Here is a 7,817-nt window from a genome sequence, read left to right as displayed (position 1 = left end):
TTTTTTATAAATCAAAAAAAACTGAAAAAAAATTTGTCACCTCCAAAATTTTACGACTAAAATATGATTTCATCTCCAAAACAATTGTGTGCAACGAAGAATAATGTTTTTGACATCTGATAAAATTTTTGAGAAAAATCGAATTGACAGTTTTTTTATAAAACATACAAATCTAAAAAAAATATTACTCAAAGTTGGTAAAAATTGAATTTCGATTCAAATATCTCTTCAAAAACTTGAAATTTAGGCTTCAAATATATTTAATCTTATAAGAAATATTGTTTTCAACATCTAAAAAATGTTAAGAAAAATCGAATAGACAGTTTTCTTACAAAAAATAAAAACCTAAAAAAAAATGTATAAAAGATGGTAAAAATTGAATTTCGATTCAAATATCTCTTCAAAGACTTGAAATTTAGGCTTCAAACTTATTTTATCTTATAAGAAATATTGTTGTCAACATTCAGTAAAATTTGAAAAAAATCGAACTGACAGTTTTTGTACAAAAAATTAAAAACCTAAAATAAAATTTAACAAAAGTTGGTAAAAATTGATTTTCGACTCAAATATCTTTTCAAAAATTGTAGATATTGGGTTTATTTACTTTTATCTTTCAAAAAATATTGTTGTCAACATTCAGTAAAATGTTGAAAAAAATCGAATTGACAGTTTTTGTACAAAAATTAAAAACCTAAAAAAAAATTAACAAAAGTTGGTAAAAAATGAATTTCGACTCAAATATCTTTTCAAAATTTTGAGAGAATAGCTTTTTACTAATTTTTACTTATGAGAAATTTTGTAATCAACATTAGAACAAATTTTGAGAAAAATCAAATTGACAGTTTTCTTACAAAAAATAAAATCTTTAAAAAAATGTATAAAAATTGGTAAAAACTGATTTTCGACTTAAATATCGTTTCAAAAATTTGAAATATTGGCTTCAAACTAATTTAATCTAATAAGAAATATTGTTTTCAACATTCGATAAAATTTTGAGAAGTTTGAGTTTTTTTACAAGAAACAAAACAATACTAAAACTTGGTAAAATTTACTTTCGACTCAAATAGCTTTTCAAAAATTAAAAATATTGGCTTCAAACATCTTTATTTAACAGAAAATATTGTTTTCGATATCCAGTCGTTTTTTATAAAAATCCAACCGTCCGTTTTTTTGTCATGGAAAATAATATCTACAAAAAAAATACGCAAATTTGGTAAAAATTGATACGAGTACATATAGACAAACTTTTAAGCAAGACAAATCGACAGACGGGATGGGAAGCTATCAGTGTGGGTCGCATCCCAGCCTCTTTTTTTTTAAATACGTTTGTTGTCTCTATGTGCAAAGCTTGGGTTGAGAAATGCCAGGGGAGCATTTTTAAAAATTTTGTTTTGAAGAATTTGCAATTTTCTAATATGCATTACAGCACAATTAGCCCATATGGGTGATCCATATTAAAGTATTGCTTGAAAAACGACTTTAAAAATAATAAGCTTATTGTTCTTGCTATGTAATGACTTTCGGTTAATAAGCGGATTTGATATAACATTTGTGTGTGTTCCTTGAAGGTCAACTTCTTATCTAAGTAAATACCTAAGTACTTGACAGAGTTGACCCAAGGTATATCGCAGTTATTAATGTTAATATTACGTCAATGTAACAATTATTTATTTTTCTGGTGAAAAAGATAGCCTTACTTTTCCCAGCATTAATTTTAATTTTCCTATGTTTGTAATACTCGAAAATAATGTCTAAATCAGTTTGAATATTGTTTATAATGTTGTCAGGATCTTCATGGGATGAGAATATCGCAATGTCATCTGCGTACATACCAAATTCACAATTTTCCAAGACTGGAAAATCGGAGACAAAAATATTAAACAAATTAGGGGATAACACTGATCCTTAAGGAACAACAGCAGGAATAGTTTTCGGAACTGAATTTTGTCCATTAAGTAAAACTATAAATTTTCTATCACTTAAGAAACTTTGTATAAGCTTAATCAAAAATTTTGGACATTCATTTATAATGAGTTTGTGTAGGAGTTCGTTGTGCCTAACAGTGTCAAAGGCTTTTTCAACATCTAGCAAAACTAATCCTGTTGATTTTCTTTTTCTAAATTTTTCTTGTATCAGTCTACAGATTCTTAGAACTTAGTGGATCACTTCGGGGTTTACCAGATTTCAATATTAGAACAACTTTTCCCATCTTTCATTTAAGTGGAAAATATTGAATTTTAAAACAGTCGTTTATTAGAGAGGATAAATAAATAAATCCACTCATTGGAAGTTTTTTAAGGAATTGATTTAGAATACCATTCATTCCAGGACGTCAATATCTTCACAACATTCAACACATTCAGTACTATTTAAAGTTTGACGCAATTTTGAATTTAAATGTGAACGATATAAGTTCCAATTATCGTTCTTAAAATCTAAATATTGCACATTTAATAAATTTGGACTAAGGGTAGTATCACAGCAGACAGGTAGATGATCTGAACTAAGGGCATTTGCAGTAGTAGTTGTCGTAATGCAAATAGCTTTTTTTTGTTTCACAGAAAATACTTTTTCGATATTCAACTAAATTTTTCCAAAAATAAAAATTAGGTAGCGCCTACAGTCCGTACAGAAACAGGTTTTAGAAACTTACAAATCTCAATTAATCCTGTGTGAGAGTCATTTCATGAATGGATGGAACCTATAGTTAATTTTAGAAAGCACTTTTCATGACAAGAATTTCTCTTGGAGAATTTGTTCAATACCTCGAAAGAGACAGTAATCTTACATAAAATGTTGATATTGATATTTTTAGACTTTTAGAAAAATCGACATACGGGAATGAATGGGAATTTATCAGTGTAGATCGCATCCCTTCCTCCTTTTTAGGTGTGTCCCGAAAACCCAAAAAACTATCCAATATACCTTTGACCAATTATGTCAAAAAGATTGTTCTTATTGTTGTGCCCAAAACATTTCTCTGCTTAAAAATATCCACATTCATCAGGTCTTCCTCATCACACTTACACAATTGACAGAAGTCCACATTTCGACACCATTTTATTCAAACTTGTAACTCCGAAATCCAAGATCTACTGTCACCGAAATTGTATACCGCTTAACATTAATAGAATACCATTTCTCATATAAAAGCATTCATTTCAAATTGACGAGCATTAATCAAATTTATGCGAACAAAACACCAAAAGTGGAAGAAAATCCGTTTAACACTGCAGATGCATTAAGTGCTAAGAAAGGATCCAAAATAATTCCCACTCACTTGTCACTTTGTCCCCCAGGCTGGCTTTCCTTCACATTCCAAAAATTTATATTCACACAGTCGAGTCGAGACGCAAAAATAATAAAATTGAAAAAGAAGAAAAAGAATTTATTCCATCCTATCAATCATAGAGAAGTGAATAAATTAAAGCCAACTTGAGCTACGTTGGTGATGGCGTTGGTACTTGTTATGATTCTGAAAGCTGATGGTAATGATGGCGCACCATTAGACATTATACTTAGATGAGAAAAAATCAATAACTCCAATCATCGATGCAGAAGATTCAATTCAATTCAATTTCATTCCATCATTTGTAATTTTGTATCTTCGATCCTTTTAGCACGCGCTTCACTGCCTTAAATCATTTTGAATTCCGATTTACATAAAAATCCCTAAACCTCAAGCCCCAAAGCCCCCAAGACCTTTCTTTTCTATGCAAATTATGATACTCGCATCTTTTCAAATTCAGTCCATTAACGTCATCTGGATTCTGGTTATAGCCCAAGCCCAAACCGAGCCCATCTACCCTAATTCATCACTTCGCTCACGTCAGGACCAGAAGGCCAAAGTGATTCTTCGGCGGCCGGCACAGGCAGCGCTTTGCTCACACCAAGGAGCTTCGAAATAGGTATACATCAATCACTTTGAATTAATTCCTTTTTTTCCTTTTCTTTTCAATTATCCTGACCTAGGTATGATTTATCTAACTGATAAAACAACAGCAGCGCCACCCCCCCTCACTGGGATAAAATTCTAAAAATCTTTTAGATTTGAGGGCCTTTCAGACTAGAACTGGGTAAATTTCAATATATGCCCCAGTAGGCATACTAAAAAATGTCAACGATGCTGAGGTGTTATAACAGTGGCTTTCCTCTCTCTATTCCAAGGCAAGGTAGAGGGGGTTTGGACTCTATAGAGTCTACAAGCTGCACTGCAACATAACCACCAACTGTCCCATCCCATAGTCATCCTACCACAAAACTCATGTCTAGTGGGGGTGTGGGAGCAACTTAAGGGTAACCCTATAGTGTTGAAAAATCTTTTAATAGCACTTTTAAGTACGCTCATTGAAACAGTCTTCATGCGGCACTACGATGATGGGGGCTTGAGGTGGGCTGATTTTTTAATTTTTCTTTTTCCTTGGGGCTAATGGAACTCATACTCGTACCGTTACCACATTTTTCCTCGTCTTCTCCCTCGTCGTCGTTCGTAGTCGTTGTCATTGTTATCAAATATGTATGTAGGTTGGTTGTATTTGCTTAGATTCTACTCACAGGTCTTGTTTGCGGAAGCTCTTAAGAAATCTTACCTACTCGGAGTAGGTTTTTATAGGGAAGAAGGAAGGAGCGGATATGGACTTTTATCTAGAAAAAGAGAGAAATGCAATGCAAATAAAAGAATCATCTAAGCGGTTTTTTAAATTAAATCCTCCATCCTAGTTTTGCATCACCCACAGACAAGAGCTAATTGAAAAAGTGAATCAAGCATGGAAGATCTTTAGGAAGGGAAATTTTTTGTATAAAGGAAGGAAGAGTAAAGTAGGGGGCACCATTAGCTTGGAAAACTATTTGCTCATTTGACGCGCAGTTAGTTAGCTTTTTATGAACATAATGGAATGAACCTCCTGTAGGTATACTTTAAGAGCTATAAAATGTTGGAAATAATTTAGTAAAACTACAGGAGTGTCTTTTCATTAAAATGGTCAAAATGGTTGTTTATATTTTTAAGAAAGTTACAGCGATTCGATTTTTACGAGTGTTTGAAGTAATTTAAAGAACAGACTGTCCTAAGTATTGTTTACTAAGCTATTAACCACGCTACGCAAGATTAAAACACCTTTATGTTTTTTGAAAAATTAAACTTAACTGATAAATCAGATCAAAAAGCTTTAACTAATGTTAGTGTAAAAGTCTAGTTTCTTCTGTGAAGTATTTTTTGTTTTTTGTTAGTTTTTGTATACGTTCTATAGTTTTATTCGAAGAATTATATTGTCTAATACGTTCTACATGTTTTTTTTATCAATAGATTCTTTAAAATGTTTCCATTTTTTAAATATGACTTTATTCTTGGGCTTTCCTTGAAAATGATATCATTCGAAAATTCGGGACGGTACTGCTAGTTTTTCATGACAAATTTACACAATTGCGGTTGTATTTCTTCAAAATTTATGAAAAAATTATAAACTGGACGAAAACCTAAAGCCTTAAAAAATATGCGAACAATTTTTCATATCTCAAGTTCATTCTGTTTTACCTGTCATTTAAATATTGTCGTTTTTCAGTTATATGGGAAAAGGAGTTTCCTCGAACTCACAAAAAAGGCAGTCCTATAGGTAATTTCTATGTTAAAATAAAACTGTTTGAATCTCTTGTTTAAAATTATCTTGTATTTATTTGTTCCTCCATTTTCTGTGATAATCAAGAATCAACATACATCTGTAAATGAAAAATCTAATGTTGCTACTCTACTTGAATAAACAACGTTTTGTATCGAGAAAAAACAACTATTGTCTTCAAAAATAACCATTATACTGTTTGTTTATTGGTAATATTGGTGTGCCTCAAGGCATCCACCTTGGTCCATTATTATTTGGTTTGTTTATTGATAAACTTCCCTCTACCTTAAAAAATTGATGACATTAATATACGGTGATGACGTGAAAATATTTTCAATAGTTAATTCCATATTGGATTGGATTGCGAATCACTAAGAGGTGATCTACGGCAATTATGCAAATCTTTTACTGTTAAATATTGACAAGTGTAGAGTCTCATTGATACAAGTGTTATCGATAGAGAATCTCTTATTTAACATTATACATTGCTGTTTAGGTCGGAATATAATGAGTTTTATCCTATTTTATTGGATTAGAAGTTTCAGAAAGGAGATAAAAAATGATAAAAACCGAAGGCACGTATTTTGTAAGAGGGTCCGATGCCAAACCCTATCAAATGCTTATGAAATATCAGTGCAATAATCTTACTTTCCCCAAAGCGATGTAAAAATTTGCTCCACTGTTCGCTGAGATGAACCACGAGATCAATAGTGGACGTTTTGCTACGAGAACCGTACTGCCGGTCATTTAGAAGTTTTTGATCTTCGAAATATTTCTTGAACTGATAAATAATCATCCTTAAAAAGAAGGTCATGGATCGATAAGTAGAGAGTGAGGACGATTCGCCTTTTTTGTTGAAATGGGCTGCACAAATACTGTCTTCTAGGAGTAGGATAGATGAGAAAGAATATGCAGTGGTTTTACCAGAGTTAAGGAATAAATCTTAAGAACAATAGCGGGTATACCATTGCGAAAAAGAATTGGCCCCATAAAATCAAAAGCAGGTTAAAGCAGTCATAACACTCACTGACAGCGTTGAATTGGTGGCGAATTGCCTAACAAAAATATAAGATTTCTCTAGAGAGCTATCAAATGAAGTGTCATTGACATAGAGCGTAGGAAGCGAGGATGGGGAAAATGTCTTCATGTGTTTTACGAAAGATCAAACAATCCTTACTGCCTTTGGAACATTGCTAGGTTTTTTTCGTCGTAATTTTTGGTCATGCAAAAATCGAATATGGGCGATTCAGGCCTTTCGGGCTTGCTTGAACTGTTTCCAGTTTTTCTCAGTTATGATGGTCTTAAAACAATGGAAACTAACTTCCTTCACCTTAATAAACTCCTCACAGCTGTGTCTGATGCTTTTAGCAATGTCCGGGATAAAATTGTGTACATTGAAATTGCCCGTAACAACGATATCAGTGCGAAGATAGGGGGAAATTCACTAGAAGTTGATACTCTGTCTATAGCAATAGTAAATTATGATAAGCACAGCTACAATTTGATGGAAAGTTTTCCATTCGTAATAAATTTTGAACTCGAAAGATCAATCAAACATGACATTCCGTCCGTCTGTCTGTCGATCGACTTCAAATTTGAAAATTAAGGATTTAAGCCCATTCGCGTTAGGCGTCTTTTTTACATTTGTTTAAGAATAGAAATAACAGCAGTCTATACACAAATTGTTTTGTCAAAAATCGAAATTTGAATTTTTCCAAGAACCAAGCGATAGATTTTTATTAATTTTTATCTATCCCAAAAAATAAATTTTAAGTTTCCCTAAGAACTAATAAACCGATGAAGATCAAATATGTCATATACTTTGTTTGATTTTTAAAAAATATTTAACATTCTTTTTCGAAATTCGATATTTTGAAAATAGCTCCTTATTTTTGTACGAAACTGTAATGTAAAACGTATATTGATAAGCTCTAAATAGCTGCATACTAAAAGTATTGTATGCATACAAATAATTAAAAAAAAAAACAGATCATAGCATAGGTAATAGCATTTAAAATTGTGACCACAAACTTTTCTTGCAGGCTCATTTTTAAATCTTAAAATAATATTTTTAAACTTCTTTGGATATACAAATAAGCAAGTTTAAAGAATTCAGGAAACTTTTCAACCGGGCCAAAGCCGCAAGACTAGCCTCTCACTGGGACTTTTCAACAAAGAATCCCTAAGAATCTACAAGAAGGA

The sequence above is a fragment of the Eupeodes corollae genome, chromosome 3, assembly GCF_945859685.1.
Source record: "Eupeodes corollae chromosome 3, idEupCoro1.1, whole genome shotgun sequence".
Taxonomy (NCBI): Eukaryota; Metazoa; Arthropoda; class Insecta; order Diptera; family Syrphidae; genus Eupeodes; species Eupeodes corollae.
Note: the sequence above shows the minus strand (reverse complement) of the source record.